Here is a 17,876-nt window from a genome sequence, read left to right on the forward strand (position 1 = left end):
TCACTGTGTATTCACATGTTCCTCAGACATCTCATTTTCTATTAATTCTTATGGCAGAATTCCACTTTTATAAAAACAGGCATTAAAAACTTTTTCTCCATGAGGCTGTACATTATATCTATTTAATTTCTGTATCCAGCAACAAAAAGGCTGAAACAACTGTCAACATATGGTTTTAATATCTGTATCTAGTGTAGACTACCCCTTCGTAATGGGAGGCTTTGTTGTTCTGCTGTTAAGCTGGAAGCAGAGATAGTAACCGAGCCAAATCAATGTCAACTCTTAGAGCCAGCTGGACCGGACACACAGTCGTCACATGAGGCATCCATGTTGTTGTGTTACTGTGTGTTCACATAGAAAGCGAAATAAATCTTTTGCACAGTTCAATTACATAAAAAGTCAACGCAAAATTTTCTTATTCGCATGAATTGAAACTATTCAAATTTTTTGGGGAATTAAAAAGAGGGTTTATCTTCAGCTGCGCTTCTCAACCTGTAGCAGTCCCAGAGCTCTGTGATAGTACTTAATATTTATACAGAAACTGGAGAAAGTAGGAGATTGCTTGGAGAAAAGTTAGAAAGGAAGTTGAACCACCTAAGTTCAGAAAATATGTGTTTGTTACTAGATTCCAGCTGTCGTTGTGCTTTACTATAAAACAAGTTAGCCCTGATCGAGCTGAACTCCATTTAGAAAACAAACATTTGTTTGCAAGTAGTTTTCTTGTCAGCTTGTGAGGAGACCTGATAAAGCATGAATTCAAATGTTTTACTTTCCCCCCGATTATTCCGACACCACATGAACGCACCATCAGTCAGCGCTCACCCCTCTCTTTCCAAGCTCACAGGAGAAGCTTCGGTGGTCGACACGCTCTGTTGGCTCGTGTGCTAAATAATATGTGGTCGTCCATTTGTTCAAATTTCACTTCTCTTCTTACTCCTACTAAACCAGATGACTACTATTAACTTCTTCTTCTTCTTCTTCTTCTTCTTCTTCTTCTTCTTCTTCTTCTTCTTCTTCTTCTTCTTCTTCTTCTTCTTCTTCTTCTTCTTCTTCTTCTTCTTGAAATGCTCTGTAGAGCAGTTTATAAACCTTGCTTATGCTGAATGACCGAAGATAAGCAGGTTTGGGCTTGGTCAGTACCTGGATGGGAGACCTCCTGGGAAAAACTAAGTTGTTGTTGGTGGGCCAGAAGTCCCTCTGGTCCCAAAGATAAGATCCCAATGCCCCAGGGCAGTGAAGGGGACACTGTGCTGTAGCAGCTGTCGTCCTTTGGATGAGACGTTAAACTGAGGTCGTGATTCACTGTGGTCATTAAAGATCACATGGCACTTGTCGCAAAGAGTAGGGGGTTCCCTGATGTCATGGCAACATTACCAACCTGGCTTTCACCATCTGGCCATCTAATCATCCCCCGTAGTAATAGGCTCAATGTTTCCGTCCCTCTCTGCCTCTAGTTGATGTGTGGTGAGCTTTCTGGCGCTAAATGGCTGCTGTGCATCACCCAGGTGGGTGCTACACATTGGTGGTGGTTGAGGTGAGTCCCCCCCACTTCCCTGTGAAGCACTTTGAGTTTCCATGATAAAACGCTAGGTAAATGTAATGCATATTTTTTAAATTGTCTGTTGCTGCTCTGACTGTGGCCTCGTTCAGACTGCCGGTGGAAGGGCCAAAAAAACTACATGGGTGATTTCATGAAAACTGCTACAAGCAGAGTGGTACGGAGTAAAGGGTGACATTCCTGTCCCATCCCATTCCCACTATAAAAATATGAAATCTGATTAATTTTTTCCTGTATTGTCGCAGTCCTGTGATGAACAGCGAAATTTGTGGGATGCAGGATAGGAGGAATGCTCCGTGCTCATGCTTCCATGTTGGAAAGCTGCGTACATAGCCAACGTCTTTGCCACAGAAACCCATGCAGATATGTTGGTGGACACAGAAATCAGATTACTGACAGTAATATTTGGGAAACATATATTTATATTTACATTAGACTGTTAACTGTTGCACTGATTGATTATAAATAATTGTAAATGACTGTTTTTTTTAAGAAAAAAAGTTTTATTTTTCAAGGCTGTCCTTGAATCCAAAGTCTAACAATCTCCACCAGTGTCACGGGGGATTATGCAGGAAAACGGGGATTGGACCCAAACACAGACAGAACGGGGGGATACAGTGAAGTTCAAGGATTTGAGAGAGTTCACAGTAGACAGCCAACAAACAGGTAGGCAGGCAGATACAGTTCCAGGTAAAGCAAATAAAAATGCAGATACAACAAGTTGGAAGGTTGTGGTTGAAGAGACAGACTGAAGAGCCAACTGTGACAACAGGGAGGGCTACACCTTCCAGCTTTTGTTTACTCTAAAAAATGTAAACATAACTCGTCCGCCTGTACGTCGTGCTGAGAGACCCTCTCGTTCAGGGTGAAGCACCACAGACACTCTTCCTACTGATGCAGTGTGGATACAGAGCACAGTTACAGCAGCAGACAAACATCACCTCCTCTCATGGATAAGTTTGTGTTCCTGTTGGTCCTTTTGTCTCCGCCAGCTTCTGGTAAAGACGAGCTTTTATTGTGAGAAGATTTATTTAGGTAGGAAAGACTTTTGACCGGTTTTATAAAATAATGTCATCTTGTTCTAGAAAATGTTTGTAAGATAAAAGGTTTACTTTGATAATGTCTTCTCTTACAGTTAATTTAAAGTTTCTAAATAAACGCCTGGATTTAGGAGGGAATATTGTAGGAACTCTTTCTCAGAATTATACTATTACTTATTGAATTGTAGGAGGTGCCTTATTTGTATTTTATTGTGTAGGACAGTGACATCTCTCTGCTGAACTAAATTACGTTTTTTCCACGGTTTGAAGCAACAAGCAACATGTCTGAACAGAAGTCACAATGCCATCCCAACCATCAGGTTTAGAGGTTTTCCACAGTCAGCATGAAGAAAATTTACAAATACACTAATTTGTACTTAAGGACAGTAATTGAATGAATGTACTTATTTGCTGTCCACCACTGGGTAAGTGCTGTATAGATAAAGTTATTATTGTTATTATTATTATTATTATTATTATTATTAGTGTTTTAATTAGTTTCCCTTTTGAGCATAGACAAAGAAAGTAGGGCTGCTGAGAGGGCTGCAAACCCCCTAAAACCAGGTGAAGCTCTATTATGCCCATTTTGGAAAAGTGGTTCTTTTGCTGTGTCGAGTTACAAATGATGATGTGTGCTGGCTTGTCCAAATGCTGTCTGTCCCTCTTCATCTCCTGCAATTTTCATGCATTAGTTCCTGTTTAGACATGAACAGTATCTCATAAAAGTACATCCCTCACATTTTTGTAAAGATTTGATTACATCTTTTCATGTGACAACAATGAAGAAATGACACTTTGCTACAATGTAAAGTAGTGAGTGTACAGCTTGTGTAACAGTGTAAATTTGCTGTCCCCTCAAAAAAACACATCACACAGCCATTAATGTCTAAACTGCTGGCAACAAAAGTGAGTACACCCCTAAGTGAAAATGGATTTTGGGCCCAATTAGCCATTTTCCCTCATACATTCAGTTTGATGTCATAATATAGACTGACCTTCTCTCAGCAGCTCAACTGTGACAGCCAGAGTCCCTGGGCTTGAAAAGGGCTCTTGCAACACTCATAATAGAGTAAGAAATGGTTTAACAACAGAGGCGACATCAGGCACACTTTGTAATATAGAGTGGTGCTTTATGAATACAGGTGGGGCCCGTTGGGGCTGCGTGGAGTCCTTTTGAAATGTAATTACTTTTTCTGTCTGGATGTTTTTATTGTTTTTAGATGTGGTACGAGTGAAACCTGGAGATGATGTAATTCTGGCATGTCAGGCTGGTGAAGCCTCCATCAGAGCTGTAGAGTGGAGCAGACCTGACCTGGAGCCAGAGACTGTCCTCTTTTACAGAGGTCGACGCTCAGTTTCAGACCACCAGCATCCATCCTTTAAGGACCGGGTGCAGCTGGTGGACAGAGAGCTGAAGGACGGAGACGTGTCTTTACTTCTGAAGAACTTGAGCAGCAACGACGCTGGAACATACGAGTGTCGAGTTGCAACAGAAGGATCAAGACGTAAGAGAGCCGCCATTGAGACTGAGACAATCAGAATCTAGAAGCTAAACCAGCTGGAGGTTTCAGGTGAGTTTGTGGAGGTCAGTGTGTCTGTGTGCCATGTTGTAGCTGCACTTTATTCCATGTTGATTCTGAGAGTCAAACATGAGGAATATAGAAGATATAGAAGAGTAAATGGAGGCTGTTCCACTGTTCACTCATTTCCTGACTAATATGCACTTTGATCTTCAGGGTCCAACAGCGGAGACGTCGAGGAGGGAAACTAAAAACAAATACCCCACAGAGGGAAATTACGCTTTACTACGGACTGGGAGCAGGTTTTGTTCTGTTGTGTTTAACGGCTGTTTGATTGGCTGTTGGCTGGAAATATGAAGGACATGCGGACAAGTAACCAGAACAGTCTGCTGCTGATAAAGCAGTGAACAATCAGCTCATGTGACTTGTCACAGATCTCTTTCCATCACGTTTCATATGTTCAACATGATCTTTAGAATTTCTGTGGGTGTGAATGCGTAAATCTGGCGTTTGAGGCTCTCCCCCATTAACAAAATACCTGGCACATTGCACATATTTATTGTTAATTGTAACATATACATACATATGTGTATATGTGCATACATACATACATCCATCCATCCATCCTTGGATAGATATCTGTATATGTAGTTTCCTTGTTACTACAATCTGTTGTAACCTGTGCTGTATGCTCCTTGGCCGGGCTCAATAAAGATGCTGATTTACTATGAATTACTCTTTATTTTATTATTATTTCTGATGGCATATTTGGAGCGTCATGTTTAATTATTGCTTCACACTGCTTGAGGGCAGATATTTAAAGTGTACGTTAGACCAGTTTGATTTGATCTGTACCCAGAGGATACAGGTCTTTTTCTCAGAATAGTCTATTCTTTAACTCTATATCTTTTTGAGATCACTCCAATCTGAATTGTTGCTCCTAAAACCCCTTAGGAGAAAAGGATGAGATGAAGAGAGATTGAAGTTTTGAGACTTGGGTAAGACAAATGGATACTGAATTGAGATTACAATAGGAGAAATGAAAGTCACAGATGAGATCTCATCATTGTATCTTTTTGAGTTTATTAATGTCTTGCTTATTGCTCCTAAAAATCAGAGCGGGCTCTGGCGAGATGTTCGTATAACATTAATGTCTATGCTTGGACAACCATGCTTTCCCTGAGCTGGATTTGAACCCTGGTCCTGCTGCTTAAAGGGTAACAACATTGCCGCTGAGCCATCCAGCTACAACTAACAGTGAAGGACTGATTGTCTTTAAACGGAGTACAATTTTCCTTTACTTAAAAGAGGAGAAATACCATATACACATTTAAAGTCCTCAAAATTCTACTCAAGTAAAAGGTATAAAAGTATTCCATAGTGAATGTACTTAAATATCAAAAGTAAAAGTGCTCATTCTGTATGACACATACATGTTGTTTCTCAGTTCTTGCGTGCATTCGATCCTTACTGAATTAATCTCTAAATATCATGTTTAAGAATTGGGTGTTCCAGTTATGCTGGCTGTTACAACCTTAACCAACTGGAAAACATGACATTTGAAAAAATAATATTCACAAAACTACGTGGTTAGTTTTAGCCTTAAAATAATTTTTCTTAGCTTAGGTATGTAACTTTAAAAAACAACATTTAGTGTGGACCTTTTGTTTCACACGGGAAACAAACCGAGGTCTCCTGGGTGAAGGTCTGGTTTCTGGCCCAGCGTCCACCCCAACCACCTTCTTACTCAGACGTTTCTGTGAAATATCCTTCACCTGCCTTCAGTGTTGGAACATGATGCTACAGGGGTTCCCACTGCACCTTACAAACCGACACCAAGGGTCCATATTTGACGACGTGGGAGTGAGAACGGGCTGACACAGAGTAATTGGTGAAGTGGTCCCTTCATACCGCGACTACACTGTCAGAGATGAAGGACGAAAGTGTCCTAAAGTTCAGTTGAAGCTTCCTGAGAGCCAAAGTGAAACAGAAACAATCAAACCTCAGTTTCTCATTTATTTTATGGAAGGTAAACTCCAGGACCTCACTTCATTATTGTCAGAAAAACTGAAGAAAGAAATGGTGACAGAGAGACTGCAGACAGGAAGTGATGTCAGGATATTGGCTGTTAATTTGAGGCTTCAGCAGTCTGAGTGACACATCGAGTTACACGTCTTTCATTACCAACCTCTTTGTGTCCACTGACAGTGTGACCTTGTTGAACTGCAGGGAGGGTCAGTGGTTCAGAGAGGGACGATGTCCCCTTGATCTGTCTGATTCAGACTGATGAAGTAAATGTTTGAACTTCAGCCAGTCAGTAGGTTGTTTTAAATCCGCCAAGTTCCACCGAACAAAGAGGTCAGGAGGTTTGATGAGACATTTATCTGCTGAGAGATTAAACAAAGCTTCGATTAATTTGTGAGTTCGACCTGGACATGGTCTGTATGTGCTGCCTGCAGGAAATAGCCACATTGTCGCACTGACAAAAAGCTCTCGCCTTTAGTTTCTACATGTACTGCCACACATTTGAATGAAATAGAACCTTAAACAGTGTTACAAACCCACCCAGTACTTCTGGGTACACACAAAGTACCAGGTGATTACTGAGTGTGGAAGTTCACCTGAAGCTTTCGGGCTTTAGATACAGAGATCACAGTGACATCTGGTGGCTTGTAGAAATCATTGCAACTCAAAATGAATGAGGAAAACATATTACAGATATTTGGGTGATTTTCTAAAACAAAATCAGAATTAGCATAAAACCAGGTGGATCAGAAAAATGTGGTGTTATTCTGTATTTTTGGACGAGAAACTTTGGTGTGTTGCTGCCACTGTTTACTTTGTATGAAGGTAAAGTGAAGCTTCATGTTTTTATGTGGACTTTTAAAAATAAGAAATTCATGTAAATCATAAAATAATAGCAATAGCAAAAGATGATACATAAATACTCTGTATTTTTGACCGCTCAAAGCACTTTTACATCACATTCACTATTCACACACTGAGCCTAAGTGCTCAAACAGAAACAAACATTCACACACATTCACACACTGGTGGAACAGCCACCAGAGGCAATTCGGGGTTCAGTATCTTGCCCAAGGACACTTTGACATGCTGCCTGGAGGAGCCGGGGATTGAACAATCTTGCAATTAACTGGCAACCCAATCTACCTCCTGAGCCACAGCCGCACGTAGATATGTAAAAATAAATAAACAAATAAATAATAAAAACAGTAAAGGTAGAATATAAGGTGAAAATCTGAAAGCCAGTTCAAACAAGTGTTTCTTGAAGGTATTGAGTTCCAGATGAGGCTCTCTGCTCAGGGAAGAATACGCAACAAATCTTTTGTTTGACAGAAACTACGTTAAGCTGCACAGAGCAGAAGAACTGGGCAGGAAGTCAGACACAGAGCGGCATAGAAGATCCAAAATAAAACAACCTGTTAAGACGATCATAAAAACAAACAGTTAAAACAGACAAAAAGAAACCATTCAGCTATGTAGCCTCCTTAATCATAAAAGCACAAAAAGAAGCACTGATTACCAAATCAACAAAGTCTAAATATCTCAACAAAATCATGCAGGCAAAGATTCTGAAATTCTCCCTGGGATATGCAACCGTGCAGACAATGGAACAAAGCCAGGTCACACAGAAACCTTGCACGTAGGCCTAGAAGAAGCACAAAAAGGACAAATAACAAGCAAACATGCAAGTTGATGCCGGGCAGAAGATGGAACAACCTTGGTGCAGCAGTACAGCACGTGTTATACTTTCCGCGTCTCCGAGTACGTGAGGGACCGCTAGGGTCCTAGTGACAAAAGAATCGTCATCAGAGGGTAAGTGGCCCATTCAGGGAGCCTGCTGCCTCACTCAGGTGGACGGAGCGGAGACAAATAAAAGGGACAGCTTTCCACGTGGACTGTTGTGTTGTTGTGTGTTTATGAAACATGTTGTAATATTGCTGTTTTAGGTAGGTTGGCAATGCAGGTGGTAATTGGCGAGCATTGGCCAATGAGGAGAGGGGGTTGTAGCCAATTCTGTTGTCTGCTCTCTGCCACACCGACCACTGGTCTCTGCCACACCGACCACTGGTCACTTACCACTAGGGGCACTAAAGATACTGGTCACCCTAGTGGTAGCGACCACACCGACCAGTGTGGCAGCAACCCAAGACTGTGGAGCCTCGTCTCATGCCCTCTCTCGCCAAATTAAAAGATTAAGTCTGGTTCGTGATGTCTTCTTCATACTTTGGTGTTTTTGAAGTGAATAACGGCAACCATGCGAATAAAATACTATATTCATTTCCAGGCCATTACAGCTGTTTATAAAAGTTTGATAACTTCAAAGTAATTGATCAGTTTTGTAGTCTTTTTTTTATCAACTTAGTTAGCCATTTAACTTGGAAAGTATTGTTGAAGGTTTCCAAACCTCCAGACCTCAATTTTTTATGTTGCATAGGGTATCTTTCCCTAAATAATGACATTTGTTCCTCCAAATGAAATTAAATAAGATCTTTTCTAATTCTTTGTATATTTCAGTAGGCATTTCCAGTGATAAGGATAGATAGATCTGGATATTCCCTCAGTATTAGATAGAAGAACTCTACCATTCAGTGAAAGATGCCTCATCCACCACATGCTGAACCTTTTTCATTATATGTTTAATCATAAGGTTCAGGTTATTGCAGAGTTTTTCATTCTTATCACACCCAGGTGTGTAACTGGGTTCTTCACAGGGATATCTTTAACTTCTGATAGTTCACATTCCTTAAGTGGTAGCCTAATAAACAGATTTGTTCAAGTTCATTCTTAAGCCTGATACAGTAGAAAATTCCTCAACACATCTAATTGCTTTGATCCATTCCTCTCTAATAGACAAAAAAAAAAAAATGTGTTGGCACCGTGCAGTATGGTGGCGGTTGTGGGGGCAGACCTCAGTGCTGACCTCCTGCTCTGAATTGAGGGTTCAGGATTCAGATGTCTGACTTGAGCAGCAACAGACTGACACTCAGCTTCACCATTTAGCCATGTAACAAAACGTACTATGTACACGACCAGGGTGTAGTGGGTTCCTGGCCGGACTAAACGGATATTGCGTATAAAGTTGGCTACTGATTCAGCTGGTAGCTTGCTTAGGAAGTGTTGTACATGAGAGGAACAGGCAAGTTCAGCTGCTCCCTCACTCTGCCCCATAGCCTGCAGCATTCCTACTAGGGATTGGACTCTAACTGCAAAGATGTGGAAAGCCTGAGAATCACCAGGTTGAACTTTTGGGAGACCTATTATAGTGGTTATCTCTTTCAAGGCTGGATGGTGGGGCTGCCCATACTGTTGGTCTAGAGGCTTGAGGTGGTCTAGCACGATATGATACTTGTAGGTTTCTGTCTCCCATGCCGGCAAAAGGTTAGTTAGAGCCATCTTTAGCATTGTATATTCATGGGGGATTGGAGAAAGTGGGTCCTTCCACACGTGATTTGTACCCATGGGTGGGGGGTACATACAGTTGTGGATTCTGTATGAGACTTGAGGGCCATTGTGGGGGAAAGAAATTACTATAGTATTGATAAGCTTGGTTAGGGTCATAAGGATACTGGGGCTGCATAGCAGGGTTTAGCCAGCCTGAAGACACAAAAGGTACCTGGGGAGGAGGCAGCCTGGGGAGGAGGCAGAGCTTGCCGGGGAGGGGGCACTAAGGTTCCGGTGGAGCATGCCTTCTCTGGGAGGTTGGGCCTATAATCGTCATGTTTGTGGATTGGCAATTGACATGCGCTGTGTGCACGTATTTGAGTGTGCGTGCACTGTATTTGGATGAGAGCCGTTCAACAGTTTATTGTCCTTAGTTTCCCACTTCAACAGTTGACTGACAGATGATTAAACGGCTAAAAGGCAAATGAAAACAATCAGTAGACAGAAGTTACTCTAGCGGGTCATAATCAAATTAAAGCACTTATTAGCTGTTAAACAAGGAAACAATAACGATAGCAGATATGCAGAACTTACTCAAGTAATGCATCCAGTACACAGTCAACTGGGAAGGATTAGCGAGGCTTCATGCTAACCCACATGCTGCAGCAAACAAATGGAAAGGACTGAGCAGGGCCTCATCAGGCCTTTTATCAGTTCAGGTGTGGCCTGACAGGTTGTGGCTAAGCCCCGCCCCCCTGGAACTTGTCAGGAAGCAGGATTTTCTACTTTAGGTCACTTTAGGTTTACTTTGGAACCATAGACTGTATAAAAACTTGAAACTGACCTTTTTTTAATGTGTACAGCTACAGTTTGTGTAACAAGGAACAGAAAGGATTCATCCCTCAGAGACTGTAGTAGCGATCAGTAGTCGGCGGGGCAGTGACCACTATCTTTAGCGCCCCTAGTGGTAGTTACCAGTGGTCTGTGTGGCAGAGACCAGACCGCAGAATTGGCTACAGCCCCTGCTGCCAATGAGGGAATAGAAGTTTCTATAAAGTCTCTCTCTCTCTCTCTGATGTCAATGCCCGACTGTCACAGGTAGGAGCCATGGTGCTGGTGGCCAAAGTTGTGTGGCAAGCGACCTACAAAACCTCGCTCAGCGCTCCCAGTGAACACGGCATGAACAGGACTGAACACAGCCTCAGAGACCAACAGGGAATCCAGTACTGAGATGTACTGAGATGACTTACACAGAGCTTCCGCGTGGATAGCTTTACTCTTTGAACACTGTTACATGTGCGTGTTTAAAAAACAGAGGGAGGGAGGGTGAAGCCATATTTCTCTATTCACACTGCACACATATGCTACAAACACATATTTGCTGCAGCAGAGAGAGAGAGGACCGCAGGAAGAGACACTGACTCTGACAGGTTTAAAGTTTTAAGACTCACAAGTTTGAGAGTGCAGTTTGAGGGATAATGATGGTAAGTTTGTGGCACAAAGCTTTGGGAAAGATTTGATAAAGTTTAATTTTGGATCTCACTTGCTGCATGCTGCTGAAGGTAATTTAAAATGCTCTTTAATTTGAAATCACTGTTATACTGTTTTACTTCTTTACTGTAATTAATTCAAATTCTTGTTTAATTGTTTGATCAACCGGAAAGACCTGTCAGAATTGAGTTTGATGGAAGGTCTGCTATATGATCTCTGTCACCTCCTTGTCTCATTCTTCCCAAGTCCCAAACAGGGTTCTGTGTCCGTCAGATGGTCTGAAGGGGATACTACCACATCAGCAGAGCAATAATGGAGACCAATACTCCCCACAGTAAAGGAAATATCCACTTGTCCTCTTGTGACTCAGTTTTCCTTATTGTGATTCACTGTAACTTACACTGCTGTATTCCATCCTGTTTTGAGTGAATTTAAAACAGATTTAGCAAATAAAAATATAAAACATTTCAAAGCATTAAGTAGACTTAGTGTCTTAAAAGCCTACAAAAGTGGTGGCCAACAAGGCTTTAGTCTCTGCTGTCGGTGGATTTAAGCAAGATGCAGAGAGTCTCGACTGATGTCTTTATGGTTTCTTTATTTCTTTCTCCGTAACCGTAGTGCACCGTGAAAACTATAAAAATATACAAATAGATATAAACACAAGTACTTTTATACACATTACCTTAGCTAAAATCAAACATACTAAAACAATAAACCTAATTAAATACACAAATTAAACAGTCATTTCGTACCAATACCTATATACACACACTACACAATAACCTTTAAATCACACACTGGATTAATACATCAAAGCTAAATGGCTCTTCGTCAATACATAGCTAAACTACTTACAACAATAAACATGAACATTTCACTCCCAAGGGCGTTAAACCAAAACCTGACAATTTCCTTTGTTACTTATCATCTGAGTTTGGTGTCTTTACTGTGTGCTCTCGTCTGCTTGCTCTTCCTTCATTTGTGGGTTTGCGACAGCCGTAAACTGGTAAGTACGGGGTTTATCTACACTTTGCAGGGGTTCGTTTAACCTAGTGGCAGAAACTATACTGCCTACTGGTGGACGCCACTGGTACCTGCGTGGAGCGATATGTTCATGTCTACATCATAATCCCAATAAAACGTCTTTTATAAATACAAAAATAAATTCACAATCATTAAAATCAAGACCTCTTAAATGACTCCAAGCGGACAGTTACACAAACGTTACTCTGCATCACCACAGTGAAGGTGGGATCTCCTAGAGATGGTGATGTAAGTATCCAGAGAGCTGATTGGTCAGTAGCTTATCTGTGGTGAGTTCAATCTCAAAACATTTTGCACCGTTTTCAGATTGAACGGCATGTTTCCTTGAAACGTTGCGCAACGTTCTGCAACGGGCTTCGTTATGTTTCCTCCTGTTTGGTGGGCGTGTCTCAGGTGTTACCCAATCAGCGGCGACAAGTTTGTAAACACAACGGTGTTAAAAAGGCAGGAAAATGCAGTGCGCTTGCGTACACAACAGGGTGTTCAGGGGACCAAAGTTTCCGTTGAAAAAAACGTTTTGCTACGTTTTGTCTGCGCTGAACTCGCCCCTGGAACATAATTACTATGGCGATCTACCCCGGTGCAAAGTGAACTATAGTCGTGGTGCTGAAAACCCAGGGTTAATCTCAAAGTTACCTCGATAAACTCAAATCCTGCTTTGTGGTACAGGCCCCAAACCAACAATACTCTCTTTTTCTCTGTAGAAAGGACAAACACAGACTCACACAGCGCAAACGCAGTGGGGACGTTTTCCTTTTGCGAGTGAGTAACATCCATCAGAGACTATGTTGTTGTTCTTCTCACCATTCTGTGAACTTTGCATCGGCCGGCCGGTCAGCTGAAATAAATACTCTTGACCACCCGGCTGGTTCGGCCTGAAATGGACCAGCCGTTGGGGAATAATCCCGAACACCTCGATGGCCAGTCCACCCCTGCCTTCCATACTCACAGTTCAGACAGGATTACTCCCACCCATTCATCAGAAAATTTAATTATTTTGAGGGACTTGCTTTACTCCATCACATTTACAGAATCAGAAGTCAATGAACCTCTAACATCAAGCTTTGACAGAGCCTTTCATGGTAATAAGTACTTTTACTTTTGATTGTTACTGCGTCTGTTGTAATGTTTCCCTGATCACAGATATCTGAGCACTGCTGGAAGTAAACAGAACCTGTGTGAAGCCTCTCATGTTCAGATATTAAGAATATGTAAGAACAAACATGCTTGGACAAAATAACAAGAAAATCCTACCCTGTAACTGAAAACACATTAAATAACACAATTCAGGGAATTTTAATTCCAATGCACCAGTTTCTTCTTCTTTCAAGTTGCAAGTGACTCAGTCTTTAAATAAAGCAGCATTTCAGGTTGATTCCCAGAATGTGTGAGTTTGTTTTAAACCACCAGATGTCAGCAGAGTTACTCTGCAGCCAGCAGGTCGACAGACAGACTCATCTCATGTCTCCATGAGAGAGGCGAGGGTTCAGGGCTCAGACTTCATGAGGGAGCTCGGACTACAGCTGCTGCCCCATTCATGTTGAAAAGAGCAGTTGAGGTGATCTGATCACAGTGATCAGAGATGAACCAGAGTTTAGTTGCACAGTGAAAACTCGTTACTGACTCCTGCAGGACATCTGTGTCACTGCAACAACAAAAACAGAAGTAAGAGAGAAACCCAGGAAGGTATGATCCAAACTTCTTCTCTCTTATGAATCTGTCTCTCAGTGATCTCAGATCAGCCCAACTTCATGTTAATCCTGCAGCGCTGTCATTTCCTGCATGTGAACACTTTGTGTAGGGCCCCATGTTTCCTGATGATCTGTTGTGCGCATGAAGAAAAAAAAAGACTATTTCTTAAATGAAGGAGAGAAAACCAAACAGTCACTTCCCTCCCCTACAAAGAAGGAGGAGAGTTTAACTGGACTGACTGAGTGGTGGTGCAATGGGACGGACATCTTTTCTGCTCTGTAAGTACAATCAGCCAAAACTGAAATAACTGTAAACTGTTATTATTCACCCGTTAGACTTTATTGATCACCACAGGGGAAAGTATCAATAAACTAGAGCCTAAATAGACAAAGATGCATCAAACTGACTAACGTGGTGATCAAACACATTCATTGTTCAACAGTTTAAATAACTTTTGCATCATTTTAGAATTTACCTGAAAAGAGTAAAAAACCTGACAATAATTAAAAAGTCTTTGGCACCGCAGCAACCATTATGAGGCTACAGAAATGAAATGACCTAGCCTACATCTCAAAGAGCAGAATAGACGATCACCAGAGTGGACATCACAGAGCCTGCAACGTATTTTTTCCCCTTTATTCAAACAGACGTTTTTAAATACTTACTTTAAAAATGAAGCAGAATTCATCAATATTTAACTTTTCTTCCACTAAAGTGTTTCAGAAATGTTATTCTTATAGATATTATATAAATACTATTGAGACATCTAATATCCGCAAACACACAGTACATTTATTTAGGGTTGGAGGATTTTGCTGTATTTTTGGAGCAGGAAGTTTTTCAGTTCTCTGTCTGGTCTGGTTTTATGTTAAATCTCTGGTTTCTCTTCAGTGCTGATCTCTCTGCTGAGCTGCAGGACCAGCGGAGGTGAGTGAACTCTGACACTCAAAGCTGTTCGCAAAATGCTTTCTGGTAAAAAGTCAAATAAAATATGTTCTGTAAAGAGTTTGAACACAAACACAAAAAAGAGAGAATGTTTTAAAACTAACTTAAATGAACGTTATTATTTACAACCACCACACAAAAACTGACGATGATGTGAAACTACCAAAACAAAAGTCTTTGACCAGGATGCAAGTTCAATCAGATTTGAGATTCAAGCCTTCAGTTATGAAAACAATTAAAATAATTAACTTAATTGGTGCATAGTGTGTATTTGACAAGTGGAATTTGTCCCTTCATGAATGTTAAAGATCCAAGAATCCAAATTTCATTAAAGTCTTAAAATATTATGAAAATGACAATAAAATAACTCAAAGGTCACCAGCTCTCATTTCCTTTTTCGCTTTCAGACCAAAAGCAAAGCAAGTGTTTGGGGACGGTGCGTTTACGTACAAAGTCAATGCAAAGATGCGTATATACAGTATTTCGTGTCGGGCAGTGCAGAGGGGGTGCTGCAGACTGCAGTCGGTGCCTTCGCATGAGTTGAAAATCTTCAACTTGAGCAAAAAAGTAGCATGACGCTGAGTCGCGATAGCCTATCAGCGTTGAGATTATCCGGACATCACCAACGGCTTCAGAGCGTTGTTTGGAGAGGGCCAGGCAGAGCGAGAGAGTGACATGCCGCTGGCCAGCGGAGAGCTGCTTAACTTGGGGGAAAAGCTGAGGACAGAGCCGGGAGCAGCTCTGCAGCTTTTGGACAAATAAACACCCGTAGTCGGTCTGGATACTGGATTACGCCCTTTGCTCGCGGGAGGAGCTCGGAGTAAACTACTTTTATTAAATTAGCTTTTTACTTTAGTTTTTGGGATTATAATGTTGATTTATCTTCACTGGAGCTTCTCGGCAGCAAGCTTCTGTGCATATCCGCTTCCACTGTTGTTGTTGAGTGTCGGTTGGACACTGTAGTACTACTGTCCGGCGATGAAATCCCACAAGGAAATCGTTGTGAGGATTAAATTTGCGTTTGGTCTGAATGCAGCTCAACAATGCAATTTAACGGCCGAAACAGGACAGACACTGAGACTTTGTCGCAGACACATCTGTGGGACGTCGGGTGCTGAAAGCTGCTGGACTTCATCAATTCCTCCCTAAATTCGAACTAAATTCTGTTCAACAATAGAATTGAAATAAAGGATAAGTTGATGGTATTTTCATTACTTACCAACAAAGTGTCAAGCTTTTAATGTGACACATAAAATGTAACTTATCCCCTCCAGCCTCTCTGACTGTGAGTCCCAGCAGCTCTCAGTTTTTCCGAAGGAGAGTCTGTCTCTCTGAGCTGTGAGGAGGACGACAGCTCTGCTGGATGGACGCTGAGGAGGAACACAACCAGAGAAACCAGGACTCAGTGTGGAGCTGACTGGGGAAGATCAGCTGGTTCTTCCTGTAACATCAGCTACATCAACCCAGTGGACAGTGGAGTTTACTGGTGTGAGTCCAGAGAGGGAGCAACCAGTAACACCATCAACATCACTGTCACTGGTAAGATCAGACTGTGGAGTTAGTGTTGATGAAGCTGTGTGTAAATGATGAAATGCTGTAGTTTGTCTCTGTGTTGAGGTGGACCAGTGATCCTGCAGAGTCCTGTCCTCCCTGTGATGGAGGGACATGATGTCACTCTGCACTGTAAAACAAAGACCCCTCCCTCCAACCTCCCAGCTGGTTTCTATAAAGATGGCTCCCTCATCAGGAATGAGCCTACAGGTCACATGACCATCCACCATGTTAACAAGTCTGATGAAGGCCTCTACAAGTGTGACATCAGCGGTCGTGGAGAGTCTCCATCCAGCTGGATCTCTGTCACAGGTGAGGAGGTTACCTTTGATTTTTAGACATTATCATCCAAAGATTCACCTGACCGGGTGGGATTCTCTCTACAGGTAAACCTACAACCACAGCTCTACCCACCCCGCCTCCTCCATCGCCTCCTGCCTCAGCCCCCATGGTGTCAGTTAACAGGTAGCACTCATCATTCGTCATTCACTGACCTTTGAATCAATCAGTCAGTCAATCAATTGTGTTTATGATTGACAGTTGTCTCTAACAGATAAATGATCTACATTTTCTTTCTAATCTGCTCTGACTGCAGGAAATGACCTGCCCATCTCCATGGTGATGACCCTGCCCTCCCAGGCTGAGGATGGATTGGATGATGACTGTGATGATGTCACTGCTCTCACCACAAAGCATAACTTCTGAGCTGATCCAGCTGATACAGACCCTGGACAAATGCATTGCACAAAGATGTTGACATGTTTTTGGTCCAAATAAAAGCTGATAGTTGTTCAGACTCTGGTTTGAGTAGTGTTATTATTTATTAGTTTGTTTGGTTCAAATGTTTTAAAAGAGGGTGATATATTAGCCTTTTATATACTGTTTTAAATGTTTTTACTAAACTAATGTTAAAAAGAGTAGACCTACTGTGTATGAAGAGTGCAATGAGATAACTTTTGGAAAAAGGCACACACATTGTCACTCACAACACGTCACATATGGACGCTTGGTCATGACCCCTTGACGTCCCATCATGGTTTTGCGTTGGGCTCTGCGGTCAAGTTAGCAATAATAAAAATGCAACATCCGGTTAGACTTTCAAAATAAAACTAGTGGTTCTCCTTTTGAAACGTCCCAATTTGGTCAAGGCACCTAAACTACTTGGTCAGGGTTAAAAAATATAACTTGCGTAATTTCGTGTAGTAGACCTAAATTTATTAGTTATGCATTTTAATAAATTTATAAGAATTGATACCCAATTATGAATTTTTATTCATAAAATCAAAATTTCCTCGTTAAGGGCACCACCGGAGTTGTTATAATCCTAGAGTCTCCGGACCTCTAGGTAGTTTTGAATAACTATACAATTATTACTAGTGATCAGTTAGTTAATAATCGCTCAATTATCTTAAATCAGTCAGTCAGTCTCATATCTAAAGGGTCAATTCTCTTGGCAGGAACTAGAAATAGGCAACACACACAGCTCTTGATTATATTACAGTGAATTTATTCTCTAACTAAGGTGATAAAAAGATGGTTGGATACAGGGAACATAAACATTTGCTGAACAATGAGCCTGGAGGTTCGATTGTGGGAAGCATTTGACTCATACGGCATAGAAGAGCTAAT

The 17,876-nt window shown here is 41.5% G+C and overlaps 1 long non-coding RNA gene across 1 annotated transcript; it reads left to right on the forward strand.

Annotated features, from left to right (window-relative positions):
* The first annotated feature begins 16,643 nt into the window (after positions 1-16,643).
* On the forward strand, positions 16,644-17,043 carry LOC123980968. Its single transcript, XR_006827627.1, has 2 exons — positions 16,644-16,712; positions 16,843-17,043. It is a non-coding gene; the product is annotated as an uncharacterized LOC123980968 (long non-coding RNA).
* Positions 17,044-17,876: the final 833 nt, after the last annotated feature.

Source organism: Micropterus dolomieu, linkage group LG12 (assembly GCF_021292245.1).
Source record: "Micropterus dolomieu isolate WLL.071019.BEF.003 ecotype Adirondacks linkage group LG12, ASM2129224v1, whole genome shotgun sequence".
NCBI classification, from domain to species: domain Eukaryota; kingdom Metazoa; phylum Chordata; class Actinopteri; order Centrarchiformes; family Centrarchidae; genus Micropterus; species Micropterus dolomieu.